Source organism: Mobula hypostoma, unplaced genomic scaffold, assembly GCF_963921235.1.
Source record: "Mobula hypostoma unplaced genomic scaffold, sMobHyp1.1 scaffold_111, whole genome shotgun sequence".
Taxonomy (NCBI): Eukaryota; Metazoa; Chordata; class Chondrichthyes; order Myliobatiformes; family Myliobatidae; genus Mobula; species Mobula hypostoma.
In genome coordinates this window covers 256,843-279,911 of record NW_026948223.1, presented here as the reverse complement: position 1 = coordinate 279,911, position 23,069 = coordinate 256,843, and the positions used below count along the sequence as shown (strand labels likewise).

The 23,069-nt window shown below is 46.6% G+C and overlaps 1 pseudogene; it reads right to left on the bottom strand.

Moving 5' to 3' along the window:
- Nucleotides 1–4,393: 4,393 nt before the first annotated feature.
- On the bottom strand, nt 4,394–16,308 carry LOC134342013 (zinc finger protein 850-like; annotated as a pseudogene).
- Nucleotides 16,309–23,069: the final 6,761 nt, after the last annotated feature.

The following is a 23,069-nucleotide window of genomic DNA, read 5'->3' as shown; positions in this document are numbered from 1 at the left end:
GACTCCACCTTCAGGGAACTATGCACCATTATTCCAAGATCCCTCTGTTCTACAGCATTCTTCAATTCCCTACCATTTATCATGTATGTCCTATTTTGATTAGTCCTACCAAGATGCGGCGCCTCACATTTATCAGCATTAAACTCCATCTGCCATCTTTCAGCCCACTCTTGTAAGTGGTCTAAATCTCACTGCAAGCTTTGAAAACCTTCTTCATTATCCACAACTCCACCTATCTTAGTATTATCTGCATACTTGCTAATCCAATTTACCACCCCATCATCCAGATCATTAATATATATGACAAACAACATTGGACCCAGTGCAGATCCCTGAGGTTTAGTCATCAGAGACAATTGTGCTGTCCCTGACTTCCCACATCCTACAATCAGAGCACTGGACTGCCCTATCTACTGCCTCCATTACCAACTCCTAAGTTAATCAAAATAATTAAAGAAACATACCCGGCCTTACCTTACTGGGAGCAAGCTCGTCCTCTGCCTTTGCTCGCCAAAACCTCTCGAGCCAAAGCCTCAAAGCTCCACTCCTTCACTGGCCCACTCACTCACTGGCCGCTCCGCTTGAGCTACCCCTCTCTTTACTTGTTTGTTGATCTTTTCAATTTTCGATTGCCCAATCAAACTGCTTGGTCACCTGACCTCGATTGCCCAATCAGCTGCTTTCTGCTGGGTCTGAGATATTCAAATCTTGATTGACTTGATTGCACAATCCAATTGCCAAAACCTCTCGAGCCAAAGCCTCAAAGCCCCACTCCTTCACTGGCCGCTCTCCACTCCAGTCTACGTTAAACTCCAGTCCCATTAAAGGTGAATATACAACAGAAGAAACTGCTCCCATGCCCAGTGATCAGGGTGCAGAATTGGGTGTGGTGAGCAGCAGCAATAATTGCAGAGTTCAGCACCGACAGTCACTCTCGAAATAGCATTCAGCAACGGTGATGGACAAATATCCAGCATGCAGCTTATTGAAACATTCCAGTACTATGTCACAAGTGTAACATGCTGTGAGGTTTCACTGCTAATGTAATGGCCTCTCTGCAATGTATCACTGCTGAGGTAACGGTTTCTCTGTAGCAGCAATGTTTAGGTTACCACAAGAGACAACAGGGTTTTGGAGTGCAGGGCTATCCAATGAGAGAAATGTTGTTCTTTCTTCTGAGTCTGGAAGAGAGATTTTTGCTGTCTTTTGCCGGAGAGAGATGAGAAGACATGAACGGAGAGAGTGGGCCTTTCCTCTTTATTAATTTTTTCACTCGCCCTATAATCAAAGTAAGAAACTATAAAGCCCAAATGCTTAATCGCATATTATGTACCGTTTGTGTTTTCAGGGTACTGATTTGTGTACTGATTCAGGGTGACCAAGGATGGGAGCTCAACATTCAGGGATATTCAATATTCAGGAGGGATAGACATGAAAGAAAAGGAGGTGGGGTGGCGTTGCTGGTTAAAGATGAGATTAACGCAATAGAAAGGAAGGACATAAGCCGGAAAGATGTGGAATCGATATGGGTAGAGCTGCGTAACACTAAGGGGCAGAAAACGCTGGTGGGAGTTGTGTAAGGCCACCTAACAGTAGTAGTGAGGTCGGAGATGGTATTAAACAGGAAATTAGAAATGTGTGCAATAAAGGAACAGCAGTTATAATGGGTGACTTCAATCTACATGTAGATTGGGTGAACCAAATTGGTAAAGGTGCTGAGGAAGAGGATTTCTTGGAATGTATGCGGGATGGTTTTTTGAACCAACATGTCGAGGAACCAGCGAGAGAGCAGGTTATTCTAGACTGGGTTTTGAGCAATGAGGAAGGGTTAATTAGCAATCTTGTCGTGAGAGGCCCCTTGGGTAAGAGTGACCATAATATGGTGGAATTCTTCATTAAGATGGAGAGTGACATAGTTAATTCAGAAACAAAGGTTCTGAACTTAAAGAGGGGTAACTTTGAAGGTATGAGACGTGAATTAGCTAAGATAGACTGGCAAATGACACTTAAAAGGATTGACGGTGGATATGCAATGGCAAGCATTTAAGGATTGCATGGATGAACTACAACAATTGTTCATCCCAGTTTGGCAAAAGAATAAATCAAGGAAGGTAGTGCACCCGTGGCTGACAAGAGAAATTAGGGATAGTATCAATTCCAAAGAAGAAGCATACAAATTAGCCAGAGAAAGTGGCTCACCTGAGGACTGGGAGAAATTCAGAGTTCAGCAGAGGAGGGCAAAGGGCTTCATTAGGAAGGGGAAAAAAGATTATGAGAGATAACTGGCAGGGAACATAAAAACTGACTGTAAAAGCTTTTATAGATATGTAAAAAGGAAAAGACTGGAAAAGACAAATGTAGGTCCCCTACAGACAGAAACAGGTGAATTGATTATGGGGAGCAAGGACATGGCAGACCAATTGAATAATTACTTTGGTTCTGTCTTCACTAAGGAGGACATAAATAATCTTCCAGAAATAGTAGGGGACAGAGGGTTCAGTGAGATGGAGGAACTGAGCGAAATACATGTTAGTAGGGAAGTGGTGTTAGGTAAATTGAAGGGATTAAAGGCAGATAAATCCCCAGGGCCAGATGGTCTGCATCCCAGAGTGCTTAAGGAAGTAGCCCAAGAAATAGTGGATGCATTAGTGATAATTTTTCAGAACTCGTTAGATTCTGGACTAGTTCCTGAGGATTGGAGGGTGGCTAATGTAACCCCACCTTTTAAAAAAGGAGGGAGAGAGAAACCGGGGAATTATAGACCGGTTAGCCTAACGTCGGTGGTGGGGAAACTGCTGGAGTCAGTTATCAAAGATGTGATAACAGCACATTTGGAAAGCAGTGAAATGATCGGACAAAGTCAGCATGGATTTGTGAAAGGAAAATCATGTCTGACGAATCTCATAGAATTTTTTGAGGATGTAACTAGTAGAGAGGATAGGGGAGAACCAGTGGATGCGGTATATTTGGATTTTCGAAAGGCTTTTGACAAGGTCCCACACAGGAGATTAGTGTGCAAACTTAAAGCACAGGGTATTGGGGGTAAGGTATTGATGTGGATAGAGAATTGGTTAGCAGACAGGAAGCAAACAGTGGGAATAAACGGGACCTTTGCAGAATGGCAGGCAGTGACTAGTGGGGTACCGCAAGACTCAGTGCTGGGAGCCCAGTTGTTTACGATATATATTAATGACTTGGATGAGGGAATTAAATGCAGCATCTCCAAGTTTGCGGATGACACGAAGCTGGGCGGCAGTGTTAGCTGTGAGGAGGATGCTAAGAGGATGCAGGGTGACTTGGATAGGTTGGGTGAGTGGGCAAATTCATGGCAGATGCAATTTAATGTGGATAAATGTGAAGTTATCCACTTTGGTGGCAAAAATAGGAAAACAGATTATTATCTGAATGGTGGCCGATTAGGAAAAGGGGAGGTGCAACGAGACCTGGGTGTCATTATACACCAGTCATTGAAAGTGGGCATGCAGGTACAGCAGGCGGTGAAAAAGGCGAATGGTATGCTGGCATTTATAGCGAGAGGATTTGAGTACAGGAGCAGGGAGGTACTACTGCAGTTGTACAAGGCCTTGGTGAGACCACACCTGGAGTATTGTGTGCAGTTTTGGTCCCGTAATCTGAGGAAAGACATCCTTGCCATAGAGGGAGTACAAAGAAGGTTCACCAGATGGATTCCTGGGATGGCAGGACTTTCATATGAAGAAAGACTGGATGAACTGGGCTTGTACTCGTTGGAATTTAGAAGATTGAGGGGGGATCTGATTGAAACGTATAAAATACTAAAGGAATTGGACAGGCTAGATGCAGGAAGATTGTTCCCGACGTTGGGGAAGTCCAGAACGAGGGGTCACAGTTTGAGGATAAAGGGGAAGCCTTTTAGGACCGAGATTAGGAAAAACTTCTTCACACAGACAGTGGTGAATCTGTGGAATTCTCTGCCACAGGAAACAGTTGAGGTCAGTTCATTGGCTATATTTAAGAGGGAGTTAGATATGGCCCTTGTGGCTACAGGGATCGGGGGTATGGAGGGAAGGCTGGTGCAGGGTTCTGAGTTGGATGATCAGCCATAAATGGTGGTGCAGGCTCGAAGGGCCGAATGGCCTACTCCTGCACCTATTTTCTATGTTTCTATGTAACTGGGGATACATCAAGCAGCATCCACCCGAACAAGATTTCTTAAGTTTGGCTGGGCTGGGGGGCTATCACACCCTATATTAAGCTGCTAGCCAAAGCGAGAGTTACTTAAGGTTAGAATACTCAGTGAATCGCTTCCCACATTCACAGCAGGCGAACAGCCTCTCCCCAGTGTGAACTCAATGGTGCACATTCGGTGGAGATGGCTGAGAGAATCTCTTCCCGAAGTCTGAGCAGGTGATCAGCCTCTACCCAGTGTGAACTCGCTGGTGTTTCTGTAGGTTTGATGACCGAGTGAATCCCTTCCCACACAATGAGCAGGTGAATGGCCTCTCCCCTGTGTGAACACGCTGGTGTCTCTGTAGATGAGACGACCGAGTGAATCCCTTCCCACACACTGAGCAGGTGAATGGCCTCTCTCCAGTGTGAACTCGCTGGTGACTCAGTAGTTGAGATGACGAAGTGAATCCCTTTCCACAGTCTGAGCAGGTGAACGGCCTCTCTCCAGTGTGAACTCGCTGATGTAGGTTCAGTTGAGATGACTTAGTGAATCCCTTCCCACAGACTGAGCAGGTGAACAGTCTCTCCCCAGTATGAACTGATTGGTGTGCCTGTAGTTCGGTTGACCGAGTGAATCCCTTCCCACAGACTGAGCAGGTGAACGGCCACTCCCCAGTATGAACTGATTGGTGTGCCTGTAGTTCGGATGACTGAGTAAATCCCTTCCCACAGTCTGTGCAGGTGAACGGCCGCTCCCCACTGTGAACTCGCTTATGTCTCTGTAGGGTGTGTGACCTGGTGAATCCCTTCCCACAGACAGAGCAGGTGTACTTCCGCTCCCCACTGTGAACTAGCTGGTGTGCCATCAGGGAGGATGATTGAGTGAATCCCTTCCCACAGTCTGAGCAGGTGAACGGTCTCTCCCCAGTGTGAACTCGCTGATGTACCTTCAGTTCAGATGACTGAGTGAATCCCTTCCCACAGTCAAAGCAGGTGAACGGCTCTCCCCAGTGTGAACTCGCTGATGTACCTTCAGTTTGGATGACAAAGTGAATCCCTTCCCACACACTGAGCAGATGAATGGCCTCTCCCCAGTGTGAATTCGCTGATGTACCTTCAGTTCAGATGACTGAATGAATCCCTTCCCACAGTCTGAGCAGGTGAATGGCCTCTCCCCAGTGTGAACTCGCTGGTGTACCTTCAGTTGAGATGACGAAGTGAATCCCTTCCCGCAGTTTGAGCAGGTGAACGGCCGCTCCCCAGTGTGAACTCGCTGATGTACCTTCAGTTCAGATGACTGAGTGAATCCCTTCCCACAGACTGAGCAGGTGAATGGCCTCTCCCCAGTGTGAACTCGCTGGTGTACCTTCAGTTGAGATGACGAAGTGAATCCCTTCCCACAGTCTGAGCAGGTGAACGGCCGCTCCCCAGTGTGAACTCGCTGATGTACCTTCAGTTCAGATGACTGAATGAATCCCTTCCCACAGACTGAGCAGGTGAATGGCCTCTCCCCAGTGTGAACTCGCTGATGTCTCTGTAGGGTGGATGACTCAGTGAATCCCTTCCCACAGACTGAGCAGGTGAACGGCCTCTCCCCAGTGTGAACTCGCTGATGTACCTTCAGTTGGGATGAGCAAGTGAATCCCTTCCCGCAGTTTGAGCAAGTGAACGGCCGCTCCCCAGTGTGAACAGATGAGTGTGCTTGTAGGTGGGATGATCGAATGAATCCCTTCCCACACACTGAGCAGGCGAATGGCCTCTCCCCAGTGTGAACTCGCTGGTGTCTCCGTAGGACACATGATGAAGTGAATCCCTTCCCACAGTCTGAGCAGGTGAACGGCCTCTCCCCAGAGTGAACTCGCTGGTGTACCCTCAGTTCAAATGACTGAGTGAATCCCTTCCCGCAGTTTGAGCAGGTGAACGGCCGCTCCCCAGTGTGAACAGATGAGTGTACTTGTAGGTGGGATGATCGAATGAATCCCTTCCCACACACTGAGCAGGCGAATGGCCTCTCCCCAGTGTGAACTCGCTGGTGTCTCCGTAGGACAAATGACGAAGTGAATCCCTTCCCACAGTCTGAGCAGGTGAACGGCCGCTCCCCAGTGTGAACTGACTGGTGTCTCAGTAGGTGAGATGAATTAGTGAATCCCTTCCCACAGTCCGAGCAGGTGAACGGCCGCTCCCCGGTGTGAACTGACTGGTGTCTCAGTAGGTGAGATGAATTAGTGAATCCCTTCCCACAGTCCGAGCAGGTGAATGGCCGCTCCCCGGTGTGAACTCGCTGGTGAGCCATTAGTTCAGATGACCGAGTGAATCCTTCCCCACAAATTCAGCAGATGACCAGCCTCTGCCCAGGGTGAACTGACCGGTGTGTCCACAGGTGGGATGACCAACTGAATCCCTTCTCACACACAGAACAGGTGAATGGCCTTGTCCAGTGTGAACTTGCTGATATATCTTCAATTGAAATGACTGACTGAATCCATTTCCTCTGTCTGATCGAATGAATGGGTTCCCCCCTGTGCAAATTGACGGGCGTGCCAGTCGGTCAGATGATCGAGTGAATCCCTCCCCACAGTCTGAGCAGGAAGGATGATCGAGTGAATCCCTTGCTCCACTTCTTAAATATCTGGACAGAGACAGCAAAATTGGCGTGTTGTGTTCGAGATTCCTGTAGACAAATTCCTTGTCATTATTAACTTGTAAAAAGATTTACAAAATCCATCAATCAGTGTTGGACAACCTTTCAGATGAGGTCACTTGAGTTGTCAAAGTGTATTCTCACATCACACTATTACAGTGAAGTTCAACCCAAGTAGGAGAGCAAAATCATCTTCTAACTGGGCACAGAGCTAGTATCTGGAATGACCAACATATTCTCTGATGCTCTTCCTGTCTTAATAAGAATGGGACATTTCTGCCATCTCCAATCTGTGACCTGTCTCAGTAGGACTCTCTGCATTGGTATTATTCCCTGTTCCCACTGAGCTGCATGGGTTCCTGTCCCCACAGTAACTGAAATACTCTGAAATAGCCAGTAGGGCATTCCACGCACCCACCACTCTCTGGGTAAAAAACTTACCCCTGACATCCCCTCGGTATCTATTTCAAAGCACCTTAAAACTATACCCCCTCGTGTTAGCTATTTCAGCCCTGGGTAAAAACCTCTGGCTATCTAAACGATCAATGCCCCTCATCATCTTATACACCTAAAAAAGGCTCTAAACATAAACAAGGAAATTATACATTGCTTTGAGGATTTGTTAGAAATACACAAAATTATGACGGTAGAGATAGGGTAATTGCAAGCAGCTGTTTCCACTGAGGTTGGGTGGGATGACGACCAGAGGTCATGGGTAAGTGGGGAAGGTGAAAATTTAATGGGAACATTTGTAAAAGCTCTTTACTGAAATGGTCGTGAGAGTGTGGAATGAGATGTCAGCACAAGTGGTGAATATGAGCTCGGCTTTACCATCTAAAAGAAGTTTGTTTGGGAGCCTGGATGGTAGGGGCATGCAGGGCGAAGGTCCTGGTGCAGGTAGTTGATTAGACAGCTTAAATGTTTTTTCGGCATCGACTAGATGGGCCAAATAGCTTGTTTCTGTCCTGAACCTCTCCATGTTTCTATGACAGAGAAGCTGGACAAACTTGTTTGGAGGGAAAAGGTAGGAGTGACAACGGAGCAGCAATGGCTGGAGTTTCTGGGAGCAATTCGGAAGCTGAGTGATCGATACATCCCAAAGAAGTGGAAGCATTGGAAAAGCAGGACACAACCGTGGCTAAAATGAGAAGCCAAGGCCAACATAAAAACCAAAGAGAGGGCAAACAAAAGAGGAAAAACTATTGGGAAGCTTTTAGAAACCAACAGAAGACTAGTAAAAAAATGTCAGATGAGCTCAGGGTGTGGAATTATGATATTGTAGTCATTAATGAGTCTTGTTAGCACCCAACAGTCTGAGGTATTTAGAGGGATAAAATATCTGAGGCCTCAATATCTCCTGAAAACCAAGGTCTGTACACCAGTTCTTTCAACAATATCTTTCAACTTTTATTTTGGCAGGCACATCCAAACTCTACACCCTCAAAATTTCACTTCTGAAGGCCTCCCACTTACAAGTACTCCTTTACCAGAAAACAGCCTGTCATAAATCACACTTGTTAGATCCTTTCTGATACCATAAAAATTGACCTTTCTCTAATTTGGAATCTCAACCCATGGTCCAGACCTCCCTTTTGCCATATTTACTTTGAATCTCATGGCATTATGATCACTAATTTCTGTCACCAGCCCTGGATCAATTCCTAACAGCACCTTGCACACTTCTATGTCAGGAATTCTACTTACTGATTAAGGGCACATTTGACAAACTCTACCCCATCTAGTCCTTTTACAGTATGGGAGTCCCAGTCAATATATGAAAGTTAAAATCACTCACTGAATCAACCTTTGTTTCCTGGCATAGTCTGCGATCTCTCTACAAATTTGTTCCTCTAAATCCCTCAGACTGTTGAGTGCAAACAAGTCCCAATAATGGCTACAATATCATAATTCCCTGTCCTGAGCTCATCTGGCTTTCCTACGATGCTTCTTGCATTGTGATATACACAGCTCAGCACATTCATCACACCATGCTCAACCATTTGATTGCTGACTCTATCTGAGGTCTGAACAACATCTGATTGGCGTCAAGAAAACAAACTCTCCCTCTTTGTCACAAAAAAAAGGAGCTGATTGTGGACTACAGGAGGAATGGAGACAGGCTAACCCCTATTGACATCAGTGGATCCGGGGTTGAGAGGGTGAACAGCTTTAAGTTCCTCAGCATAAACATCACCGAGGATCTCACATGGTCTGTACATACCGGCTGTGTTGTGAAAAGAGCACAGCAGCACCTCTTTCACCTCAGACAGTTGAAGAAGTTTGGGATGGGCCCCAAATCCAAAGAACTTTCTACAGGGATATAATTGAGGCCATCCTGACTATCTGCATCACTGCCTGTTACGGAAATTGTACTTCCCTAAATCACAGGACCCTGCAGAGAGTGGTGCGGACAGCCCAGCGCACCTGTAGATGTGAACTTTCTACAATTCAGGACATTTACAGAGACAGGTGTGTGAAAAGGGCCCAAAGGATATTGGGGACCCAATTCACCACAACCAGCAACTGTTCCTGCTGCTACCGTCCAGGAAACGGTGCCACAGCAAAGGCCCATCTTCCACCAGGCCATCAGACTGATCAATTCATGCTGATACAATTGCATTTCTATGATATATTGGCTATTCTATGTGTAAACTATCTATTGTAAATTACGAAAATTACACATTGCACATTTAGATGGAGACGAACCGTAAAGATTTCCACTCCTCTTGTATATGAAGGACGTATGTAATAAAGTCAATTCAATTCAATTCACCCTCCCCACTACCTGTCCTGTCATTCTGGCTCCCATTCCCCCTACAACTTATTTTAACCACATCACCCTCTCCCCACACTAGCACTAGCAAGCCTTACCACTAGGATATTAGACCCCTCTTGTTCTGTTCCCCTAACCAACGAATCCCCTATCACCCTTTTGACTTTTCTCTGCCAGGGAATCCCCACCAACAGTTTCTAAAGTGGTCCACCTGCTGTTGTGTGGGATGGCAACAAGATTACTCTGCGATGGCTATTTAACATAATCCCCTTTCCCGACTCTCACCCAGTTTCCTGTGTCCTGCACCTTGGGTGTAACTCACCTCTCTTCATGTCATATCTATCACCCACTCCAACTCCTGGATGATCCGAAATTCATCCATTTCAAGTTCCAACTCCTTAAAGTGCAGGGTTACAAGCTGCAGCTGGATGCACATCTTGTAGGTGAGAGCATCAGGGACACTGGAGATCTCCCCACCTTCCCACCAATGTCCCCTCTAATTTGTAATGACCAGTGTGCACATAAATCTTCTACTGTGCATTTTTTTACCCAGGAAAAAGATTTGTGAATGTTGAATGCAGCGCTGACTAAGAAATTGGGGAACAAAATGTGGCCACTGGTGGGGGGGGGGGGATGTGGAACCTGGGATATTATCTCATGTGAACAAGCAGGAAATTTCCTATGGATAAAGAACTGTGGAAAGAAGTGGAAATTGTTGAGAAGGGAATGGAAGGAAAAGGCAGATGTAAAGTGGAACAGTATATGATCAGCAAGTTGGAGGAATAATGCATGTGACAAAGGGATAGAGGAATGTACCGCAGAAGGAACGCCAAAGGTTGGGAGATGCTAAAAGCGGAGCGTGATTGGGTGGATGGGCACCGAAAACAAGAGCAGGAAAAACAACGTAAGCAAACCAAGACCTAGATAGGAGAGAAGGGCAGGAACGTCAGTCTGAAGCTCAAACTGATAGGGAAACAAGGGATCCTGAACCCATGTCTGGCATACTGACCCTGTTTGAGGACAGTGACCGTGATGAGGAGTGGGCACCCATCGTAACCCTCACCTTACCAGGGGCCAAGTGCACCCAGTGCTCTCAAACCCCAATCCTCCCAGTACTCAGATACGGTGGCCGCTCGGGTAAAACAGCAGTGGCAAGGAAGGGGAAATCCCTATACCCTGAGATCCAGATAGGAAATACCAAGGATTATTCCGAGCAGGGAGGGAAGAATGCAATAAAACTGCAGAGTTAATGGCTCCACAATGACAACTGCCCACCCAAATGCTGTCTAATCCACGAGCAGGAGGAAGGACAGCTTTCAGTGATTCCTGTGTATGCACTCTGGAAGCCTCATACTGGATACTGCAAGTTGCTAAAATTCCAGTTCCGTTTATGATTGCTACGGGGAGAACCACATCCACTCTCGGTCAGGAAATAGTATCAGAAAAGGGATTCCAGCTATCAGACGCAACAATCACTCTGTCTGCGTTTGAAGGCACGGAACGTACATATTCATGTGCCCAGCCACTGCAGGTGGAAATCCAGGGGAACCAGAGTGAGGTTTCAATTACAGTCACCACCAGTCTGGGGTGCAATCTAGCAGGGAGAGACTTGCTGTCTGTTGAAAGTCGAGATTCTATGCACAGGTAAGGGTATCACCCTGGGACTAGCGAACAACCAACACCTTTTCCAATTTCCAACGCCCCAGTGGTGGGCACTTAATCTGGAATCCACTGCATTTGAACCCCTTCTGTCAGCGGTCGACCCCCATGTGACCCCGTGCTATGACCCTACGGGGTGCTGAACTGAGGAGACCAATATTATGCACCCTTCGAGGGACAGAGGTTCCCAGTCTCGGTGATTGGAAAGGTTAAAGGAAGAGAGGGCAGTGCATTACTGGCCGAAGTTCCGGATTTCCTTTGGCGACAGACAGGACTGGTTGTTCCCCATACCACCATTAGGTTTTGCCCTAGGTTCAAGCCAAAGAGCCTAGGGCTCCTTGTCTACACCTGACAAAACAAACCTCCAGCACCGAGGGAGACCAGCAAGACCTGGCCACGGGCCAACTCCGATAATGGAAGGAGTCAGAGGTGAAGAGGGGACATCTGGTAAGACATCCTTTTAATATTGACCGAACCCAGGATGCTGTACCCCATCTATGGGCAATTTCAGGCCATGAAGTTGGCCACACCAACTGCTCTCCCCCCCCGCCCCCGTCCGGATCACCGTGAAAGAAGGACAGACTGTGCTATCCATTCCACAATACCCCCTCAAGGCCGAGGCAATGTTTTATGTGGATGGAAGCTCTTTTGCGGATCCAGCAGAGAAACAATGTTCTGGCTATGCGACAGTGATGGACAGTGAAGTAATTGAGCAGTCGTCTTTTGAAACAGTTGTCTCCGCCCAGAAGGCTGAGCTGTTTCACTCGTGCCTGTATCCTAGCAACAGACTAAAGTGCAAACGTTTACACAGACTGCCGTTATACATTTGAAATTGTACATGACTACGGGGCTCTCTGGGAAAATGGGGGTTCCTGACTTCTTCTGGCCACCCCATTAGTAATGCTACCTTTGTAAACAACTTACTCACTGCTCCACAGATACCTCGAGTTTTGGCCATTATTAAATGTGCAGCCCACACCCGCATGTCCGACCGGGTCACTAAAGGCAATGCTTTAGCAGGTAAGACAGTGAAAAGTGTGTCACAGTCCTCAGTAGTTGTAGTCCCCTCGGGTTCCCGTCAAACAACCCTCCGTGACTGAAGCAGAACGGGTTTGCCAGACATGCAGGAGGTACATACTTTTCAGGGGGACGCCTCTGAGGAGGAGTGCAAACTGTGGTCCCAGATGGGGTGCCAGAAAGACCCCGACCCAGATTTTTGGATCACCCCAGTGGGACAGGTTTGTGTTCCGACACAGTTTTTAATGAATATTGGTTGATTATATACATAATTGTACATGCCTCGGAAAGGAGGGAATGGTTGGTAACCTGTATCCTGAACATCAGGTACGACTCCCTTGCTAGGTGGACCTTTTTCGTGTCTACAAGTTGATTTTATTGAATTGGCCAGAGTACATTGCAATAGATACTGCTTAGTTATTACAGATGTGTTTAATAGATGGATTGAAGCTATTCCAAACACCAATAATACTGCCAAAAAATAAACTGCAGATGCTGGGGTCAAAGCAACACTCACAACACGCTGGAGGAACTCAGCAGGTCGGGCAGCATCCATGGAAAAGATCGGTCAACGTTTCGGGCCGGAACCCTTCGTCAGGACGTTTCGGGCCGGAACGTTGACCGATCTTTTCCACGGATGCTGACCAACCTGCTGAGTTCCTCCAGTGTGTTGTGACTGTTACCAATAATAATACTATGACTGTTGTGAAGGTATTATTATGGGAAATAATTTCCAGGTACTTGCAATAATTGCCAGAGATGCTGAGATCTGACAATGGCCCACACTTTGTGGCGAAAGTAAACCAAGAGATATATACCAAACTAGTTATCAAGCAATAATTCCACTATGTACACCACCCACGGGCCGCTGGCATAGTGGAGAGAGCCAATGGCACTCTGAAGAGTAAATTGGCCAAACTAACAGCAGAGACTGGACTCACTTGGTTGAAGGTCTTACCGTTAGCCCTATTCCACATGAGGGTTACCCCTCAGGGGAAAACAGGGCTGTCACCAGCTGAAATCATTTATGGACGGCCCATGAGGATACACTGGGGACCAAGACCTGGTGTACCATTGCTCCCAGAAAGTCTTCCAGCAAAATTGGATATGCATTGTGACAAAATACCAAGTTATCAGAAGATTGATGCCGATAAGAAGGACAATGGGGGGAACATTCAGGAATGTTAATGGGGGATGAGAGAGATTAACGAAAAGGAGACACAGTTCCGAGTATTGTCAAGACGGTTGCTTTGAACCTGAAACTGTTTGAAGTTTGATGGACAGGCGATACCCCAGCAGGGGGATAAAAGGAACAGGTTCGCTAAGGCAAAGGACACCACGACACGACGAGACAACGAGACCCTGGAAGTGCGTTGTTCCCCCACAAGTTGGTGTGAGTTTTGGAGGTCTGGTCACGGGACCAGCCAGAGACGCACAGGGTGGAAAGGTAGGAGTTGGCGGGAACCTGGTGTGTGTGTCCACCCTTGCCTGGGTGCCGGATTCACCGCAGAGGAACGATCGTATCTGGAATGGAGGGGTCACAGTTGGTGACCTCAGAAGACATTACAAAGGGCTCGCCCGAAAGCTAACTGCGAGGAATACCGAAGGTCTGCTTGGAATCCGATTTGAATATTCATTCGCTTTCGCTCTCTCTCTCCTCCCCGCCCCAATGGCACAACAGCGATTACTGCGAACTGAACTGAACTAAATTGAACTGAACTTTGCATCACTTGAAACTGATCATTTACTGCTAGACTGCGATAGAGCTTGATTGATCCTATTATCCTAGTTCTGTGTGCATGTGTGTTTTATCATTGCTAAACTGTTGCATTTATATCCTTTTGATTAGAGTACTGTGTTGCTGATTTCTTTAATAAAACTTTCTTAGTTCCAGTAATCCAGACTCCAACTGAGTGGTCCACTTCTGCTGGTTTGGCAACCCAGTTACGGGGTACGTAACAGCATTCTCTAGGGGAAGAGATGGGGAAATACATATGCCAACTAACCAAAATTTTCCAAGCATTACATTCACAGGTACGACAGGCTTGCAAGGAAGAGAACTACCCCACAGAGAGGAGTGACTATCCCACCATAGAACCTGGGGATTTTGTCCTGATCAAGAACTGGGATAGAGGAAACTCAGACCTCAGTGGAGAGGACCATATCAGGTGTTACTGACCACTCCCACAGCTGTGAAACTGAAGGGGCAATCTCGGTGGATACATTGAACAGACGACAAACATGTTACTGAAGGAGCTGAGTAGAAGGACTCTCTCGGACAAAAGGAAAATGTATTGGTTGATAGTGGTGTTTGTGTTCATGTCTTTGAGAGGGCTCACCCCAGCATCCGGGGGCCCCCGTGTTAACTCTCTGTCTCTCTGTCACACGTATGCCAAACAGATAGAACTAGGGGCCTGCTGGGTTTGTGTCAAAATTCCACAGCATGGTAAATCTATGATTCCAATGTCAGTAATCCCGCTCAACCAGAGTGAGGAACTCTCAGCCAGGGCTTTCTTAAACAACACCCGGGGAAGAGGGGTGAGGAGCTATGTTCTAGTCAGAGATGACTGTGGCTGTCAGTGTTTTGAAGGATGGTATCTCAGGCTCCCACCAAACAGAACTTCCTATACTGGGAAACATGCATCCTGGCCATACTTGCAGGTGCCCAGCAGAGGAGGGGAATAACTGAGACTGAGCGATTTTGGATATTCACTTTTCTCTCCTATGGAGTAGCCAGGAATTCACGAGAGATAATCAATCTGGCTGCAGCACTTGAGGAGCTGGCCACAATACTGCAGGGGCCCTGACAGAAACACAGGCCCAAGTAACAGAAATATCCACTGAAATGTTTGCAATCCGGCAAACAATCCTACAGAGTCGTATGGCTTCAGATTTTATCCCAGCTGAGAAAGGGGGAACCTGTGCTATTATTGACACAGAATGCTGCACCTATATCCCTGATGAGTCTACTAACATTACATCTCTCTCTGACCACACTGCCAAGGAGACTGCAGCATTAAGAAAGTTGGACAGGATTTACATGGGTTCACCGAAGGGTCAAAATGATGGTCTTCGAAGGCCTGTTCAGTCATATGTGGAGCATGATATTGCATTATGGCCTAATAGTTGTACATGTCATTGTTACAATTACTGTTGTGCGCTGTTATTACCCACTGATATGTCAATGCTGTACTCGGTTGCTTTCTCTGTGAAAAATTACTGCTTTGTTGATCATATAATGATCAAAAGGAGGGAATGATAAATTATGTAAAAGGATTAACACGTCGTTAAACAATAGCAGCCTGTTTTTCTGAAAGAAACTGCTGATGATCAACAGATGTGCTAAGCCATGCTGAGCCATATTTCTTCTTGAGGGTAGCTAGCTAGGGTTTCAGGATGCTTATCTCCTTGTGCACTCATGTGTAGAGATAGGACAGCTTCAGTCTGTTCTGTGTGTGTAAGCCATTATGACTATTTTGTAATTTGACTTTAGCAAATAACTTTGGCTCCAGCCTGTCTTGTGTGGGGGGCGGGTATCTGGACGGATATATCTGTGGTGTAAGGGGAATTGTTAGTCAGTTAGTGGATTGGGCAGGAACAGTCATGGACTGTTCCTGTTTGAGCGAATAACTGAATAGCCCCGGGTGCTTGGAATAAAGAGTTTGTACTTATACGATCACTGAGTGGCTTTATCCGGATTCGACTTCCACAGAATGGGAGTGGTTTTAAAGGGCTGGGCTGCTGGAAGCACATTACCAGACAAGGAGTGATTGCAACTGGGTCTAACAGAGGCATAACTGGTTCTTCTGGGAACATTCAGTCTCACTCCAACTATTTCCTACCATCCTTTGTACAAGTATGCAATGTCTAAAGGACCAGTGTCTAAGTAAATGAGACTCACCAAACTTTCCCCTGACTGAATCACTGGATCCTCCGAGTCAGATGGGTTCTCTCCAGTTGATGCTGTCAACCCTCGGGCTGGTTCACTTGTTGCTGTTCCCTCGTCTTCAGTCGTGCTTTGCGTCCAGTTGGGGTTTTTCTTCCAATAAAGCTCTCAGCGCAGGTCTAACTTTAATGTGAAAGATAATGAAGCACAATAACAATAAAAAGGAGAAAAAAACATTTTTGCTTAATGTTACTAAGAACAAAACTCACTGAAATTTAAACATTGAAGGCAGATATAATGATCTCAGTGAACAATCTATTATTGTCCCTCACATGTCACAAAACGATGTGGGATAAGAACAAGCCATCATTCAGTCACGGTAAGACATAAGTCACAGGAACAGAATTAAGTGATTCGATCCATCTGGTCTGCCTCACCACTCAACCATAGCTGATTTTCATTCCAACACCATATTCCTGCCTTCCTCCTGTAATCCCAAAGTTACTTAGCAATCATGAATATCTTAATCTCTGTCAAAAATACACCCAAATGGCAGCCTCAACCAAAATCTGTGGCAACAAATCCCACAGATCGGACATCTTTTGGCCAAAAAATTTTTCTCATGTCAGTCTTAAAGGGAAGCATCTTTATTCTGAGACTGTGCTGTCAGATCACAGACTCTCCGTCTAATGGAAACATCCTCTCCATGTCCACTGTATCCAGGCTTTTCAGCATTCGGGAGGTTTACTTGACCATACATCCCTCCACCATCTCAACCGTCCCTCTAAACTCCATTGAGCACAGGCCCAGAACCATGAAATTCTCCTCATACATAATGCCCATCATTCCTGAGATTATTCTTGTAAACCTTGTTTGCAACAACTGTACAAACACATTTCCAGGAATAATAGACAAATTGGTACCAGGATAATTTAGGGGGAAATGTTGTGCTTTCTTTACTGTTCTACTGTTACATACCTTGTGGGTATCTTGTGACTGTCTTATGACCATGATGTAATGGAGTATCTTGTGAGCATGATGTAATTGCATTGTGATGGTGGGGTCAAGTAATTTTCCCACCAGTGTGAGGTCATGTGATGACCTGTTCCAACAGGTATACATGGGGAAACCCCTGTTGTTACAGAGTTAGTTCGTCAGTTTTGGTTCGTCAGTTACTCCATCAGTTAGTTTTGCTGCGTAATCATCTCATTATGCAGTTTTGTTTCAAAGCGAAGTTCTATTTTCTATTTTAAGGTAAAACCGTTGTGCTGGCAGTTTCGCCAATCGCTGCCAGGTTTTGTTTGTTTACCTTTGCAGTCTAGTATCGGAGAGTGAAGACCTTTACCAAACTACAGGAACCTGAAGGATTGAGTAAAGGTGGTGTCGTTTGGCGGTTTCATAAAAGATCGACCTTATGGAATCTTCATTCAGAATTAGTGACCTGCATCTGAGATAACCCCTGCAAGCTCAGGAAAGGTTTGTGCAGTGTTCACCATCCAGAAAAAGGTCAGTTCCTTTAAGCTGTTTTATTTCCTTTGACGTGAATCCTTTGGACAGAATCAGCAGTAACGTCACATCTTTGAAGAAATCCGTTTCCAGAGAAGTCTCTCCTTATTGACTGCGTAAATCACTTGGACTTTCAAATTTACCACTTTAAGACTGTGTTCGAATTTACCTCTTCAAGAACTGTTCCAGAGTTTGGCTGTTTGTTAAATTGCCATATAGCAGTTAACTTCCGGTTAAGTTAGTCGTTAGTTTACTTTTCACAATTGTTGAGCAGAGTTTAATAAATGTTTCAGTTTGTTTATGAAACCTGTCTCAATTCTATATTCATAGTTGCCGACCACATAACACTACGATCACAAAACAAGCCATTTCCATTTCCAAGTTAAACCAGGTTTATTTCAGGAAATATAAACCAGTCCAGAGTGAATGTAATAAAAAGAAACTGGAATTACCAGAAACACTCAGCAGGTAAGGAATAGCTTTGGGGACAGGAACACACTTTACAATTCAGGTTAATAATGTTTCATCAGAATGACTTCAAACATTTTCAGTTTTTAGTGCCAATCTCCAGCAACTTGAGATTCTGTCTGATTTCCACCGAGTGACAGACAGGGGGGATTTCCAAACACAGTTTGAACACCAAACTCATGGGTCTATTTCTACTGCTGTAAACACGGAATAGCCCTTTTACTCATAGCCTCTCCTCAGATTAGCAGTCATTGCTTCCAAAGGAACTCCAGAAATAAACATCTGATCCCAGACCAGAAATACTCGCTCAACACCTCATAAACCCAAGCAGCTCGATGCCCGGGTCCATTTTACCTGGAGCAAAAACTGTGATATCCCAGGATCCAACCTCACACAGCTGAACCTGCCACTCACTGACCCTGAAAATCTCACACATCATCCTCCCACCCCATCTCACACTGGATAGTGCAATCTGGGACTTCCACACAACCAATGTCCAGCTGCTTGAAATTTCTGCTTCATTGCAGAAGGACGACCGTCCAGCCCCATCTGTAGAAGCACTAACCAAAGTCAAAACCAAAACAGTAACAGTTCCATATGCCTGGAATGTAGATCACAGGACTCTCCCAGTACTCTTTGCTGCCAGGAAAATGCTGCAGTGTGTAAGCCAGTCATAGTTCAAAAACCAGCACCTCCACACCAATGCACAACACAACTGGTACCTGATGACCCTCTGGCATTCCAGCTAACAAAAACTGATTCTGGAAATAACTCAGCGAGGCCAAAGGTGCAAAAGAACACTTCACAATAACAACAAGGGTTAGAAGATTGCTGATATATAACATTGAGGAGGTGGGACACAGGGTGGACCGAGGTTGACCCAGATGGTTGATGTATATCACTGAAGCAGGGCAGTGGGGTGGGGTTTGGAGACTGGACAGAGGTTGACCCAGATGGTTGATGTATATCGCTGAAGCAGGGCAGTGGGGTGGGGTGAGGAGACTGGACAGAGGTTGACCCAGATGGTTGATGTATATCACTGAAGCAGGACAGTGGGGTGGGGTGAGGAGACTGGACAGAGGTTGACCCAGATGGTTGATGTATATCACTGAAGCAGGGCAGTGGGGGGGGGGGGTGAGGAGACTGGACAGAGGTTGACCCAGATGGTTGATGTATATCGCTGAAGCAGGGCAGTGGGGTGGGGTGAGGAGACTGGACCGAGGTTGACCCAGATGGTTGATGTATATCACTGAAGCAGGACAGTGGGGGGGGGGGGGGTGAGGAGACTGGACCGAGGTTGACCCAGATGGTTGATGTATATCGCTGAAGCAGGGCAGTGGGGTGGGGGGGAGGTGAGGAGACTGGACCGAGGTTGACCCAGATGGTTGATGTATATCGCTGAAGCAGGGCAGTGGGGTGGGGTGAGGAGACTGGACCGAGGTTGACCCAGATGGTTGATGTACATCACTGAAGCAGGGCAGTGCGGTGGGGTGAGGAGACTGGACAGAGGTTGACCCAGATGGTTGATGTATATCGCTGAAGCAGGGCAGTGCGGTGGGGTGAGGAGACTGGACAGAGGTTGACCCAGATGGTTGATGTATATCGCTGAAGCAGGGCAGTGGGGGGGTGTGAGGAGACTGGACAGAGGTTGACCCAGATGGTTGATGTACATCACTGAAGCAGGGCAGTGGGGGGGTGTGAGGAGACTGGACAGAGGTTGACCCAGATGGTTGATGTATATCGCTGAAGCAGGGCAGTGGGGTGGGGGGGAGGTGAGGAGACTGGACCGAGGTTGACCCAGATGGTTGATGTATATCGCTGAAGCAGGGCAGTGGGGTGGGGTGAGGAGACTGGACCGAGGTTGACCCAGATGGTTGATGTATATCGCTGAAGCAGGGCAGTGGGGTGGGGGGGAGGTGAGGAGACTGGACCGAGGTTGACCCAGATGGTTGATGTATATCGCTGAAGCAGGGTAGTGGGGTGGGGTGAGGAGACTGGACCGAGGTTGACCCAGATGGTTGATGTATATCGCTGAAGCAGGGCAGTGCGGTGGGGTGAGGAGACTGGACAGAGGTTGACCCAGATGGTTGATGTATATCGCTGAAGCAGGGCAGTGCGGTGGGGTGAGGAGACTGGACAGAGGTTGACCCAGATGGTTGATGTACATCACTGAAGCAGGGCAGTGGGGGGGTGTGAGGAGACTGGACAGAGGTTGACCCAGATGGTTGATGTACATCACTGAAGCAGGGCAGTGGGGTGGGGTGAGGAGACTGGACAGAGGTTGAACAAGATGGGCAGGGATAAGCACATGGAATCAGGTGGGAGAAGGGATCAAAGACAATCATTGATGGTCCTCCAGCAATACACAGATACTGAATTAATAGTACATACTACTGTATAACAGATCCTAAAATGACAAAGTTAGAACAAACAACAAGAAATTTGCCATATATACTTTGACCCTCACCAAATTTTTATCAACACACCATAGAAAGCTTCTCATCCGGACACTTCACACGTTTCCATGGTAACTACTAGGCCCGTGACTGTGATGAACTCCAGAGACCTTTGGAAACAGATCAGCACATCACAGAAACCCTTCTGCCCCCTCGACTTCCCAGTCCCTCGGTAAAGCAGGCAGTGAAATGAAAGATCCCCACAACCTGGGACGTTCTCCTTTCTCACCCATCCCATTCGGGGAGAAGACAACAGCCTAAAGCTCAGCGACAAATGCGAGGAGCCTCAGGAAGCGAGGCGAGTTGGGGGAAGTTAACGGGACTCAGTGGCCAACATTAGATTTCCCCAACACAACATAGAGGAAACGTAGAACATAGAATAGTACAGCACATTACAGGCCCTTCGGCCCACAATGTTGTGCCGACCCTCAAACCCTGCCTCCCATATAACCCCCCACCTTAAATTCCTTCATATACCTGTCCGGTAGTCTCTTAAACTTCACTGGTGTATCTGCCTCCACCACTGACGCAGGCAGTGCATTCCACACACCAACCACTCTCTGAGTAAAAATCCTTCCTCTAATATCCCCCTTGAACTTCCCACCCGTTACCTTAAAGCCATGTACTCCTGTATTGTGCAATGGTGCCCTGGCTATCCACTCTATCTATTCCTCTTATTATCTTGTACATCTCTATCATGTCTCCTTTCATCCTCCTTCTTTCCAAAGAGTAAAGCCCTAGCTCCCTTAATCTCCGATCACAATCCATACTCTCTAAACCAGGCAGCATCATGGTAAATCTCCTCTGTACCCTTTCCAATGCTTCCACATCCTTCCTATAGTGAGGCGACCAGAAATGGACACAGTACTCCAAGTGTGGCCTAACCAGAGTTTTATAGAGCTGCATCATTACATTGCGATTCTTAAACTCTATCCCTTGACTTATGAAAGTTAACATCCCATAAGCTTTCTTAACTACCCTATCTGCCTGTGAGGCAACTTTCAGGGATGTGTGGACATGTACCCCAAGATCTCTCTGCTCCTCCACACTACCAAGTATCCTGCCATTTACTTTGTACTCTGCCTTGGAGTTTGTCCTTCCAAAGTGTACCACCTCACACTTCTCCGGGTTGAACTCCATCTGCCACTTCTCAGCCCACTTCTGCATCCTATCAATGTCTCTCTGCAATCTTTGACAATCCTCTACACTATCTACAACACCAACAACCTTTGTGTTGCCAGCAAACTTGCCAACCCACCCTCCTACCCCCACATCCATGTCATTAATAAAAATCATGAAAAGTAGAGATCCCTGAACAGATCCTTGTAGGACACCACTAGTCACAATCCTCCAATCTGAATGTACTCCCTCCACCACCACCCTTTGCCTTCTGCAGGCAAGCCAATTCTGAATCCACCTGGCCAAACTTCCCTGCATCCCATGCCTTCTAACCTTCTGAATAAGCCTACCATGTGGAACCTTGTCAAATGCCTTACTAAGATCCATGTAGATCACATCCACTGCACTACCCTCATCTATATGCCTTGACACCTCCTCAAAGAACTCTATCAGGCCAGTTAGACACGATCTGCACTTCACAAAGCCATGCTGACTGTCCCTGATCAGATCATGATTCTTAATGCCCAGAGATCCTATCTCTAAGAATCTTTTCCAACAGCTTTCCCACCACAGACATAAGGCTCACTGGTCTATAATTACCAGGACTATCCCTACTACCTTTTTTGAACAAGGGAACAACATTCGCCTCCCTCCAATCCTCTGGTACCATTCCCGTGGACAACATAAAGATCCTAGCCAGAGTCTCAGCAATCTCTTCTCTCGCCTCGTGGAGCAGCCTGGGGAATATTCTGTCAGGCACCGGGGACTTACCTGTCCTAATGTATTTTAACAACTCCAACCCTTCCTCTCCCTTAATATCAACATGCTCCAGAACATCAACCTCACTCATATTGTCCTCACCATCATTAAGTTCCCTCTCATTGGTGAATACCGAAGAGAAGTATTCATTGAGGACCTTGCTCACTCCCACAGCCTCCAGGCACATCTTCCCACCTTTATCTCTAATCGGTCCTATCTTCACTCCTGTCATCCTTTTTTCCTTCACATAATTGAAGAATGCCTTGGGGTTTTCCTTTACCCTACTCACCAAGGCCTTCTCATGCCCCCTTCTTGCTCTTCTCAGCCCCTTCTTAAGCTCCTTTCTTGCTACCCTATATTCCTCAATAGACCTATGTGATTCTTGCTTCCTGAACCTCATGTATGCGGTCTTCTTCCACCTGACTAGATTTTCCACCTCACTTGTCACCCATGGTTCCTTCACCCTACCATTATTTATCTTCCACACTGGGACAAATTTATCCCGAACATCCTGCAAGAGAGCTCTAAACATCGACCACATGTCCATAGTACATTTCCCTGCAAAAACATCATCCCAATTCACACCCGCAGGTTCTAGCTTTATAGCCTCATAACTTGCCCTTCCCCAATTAAAAA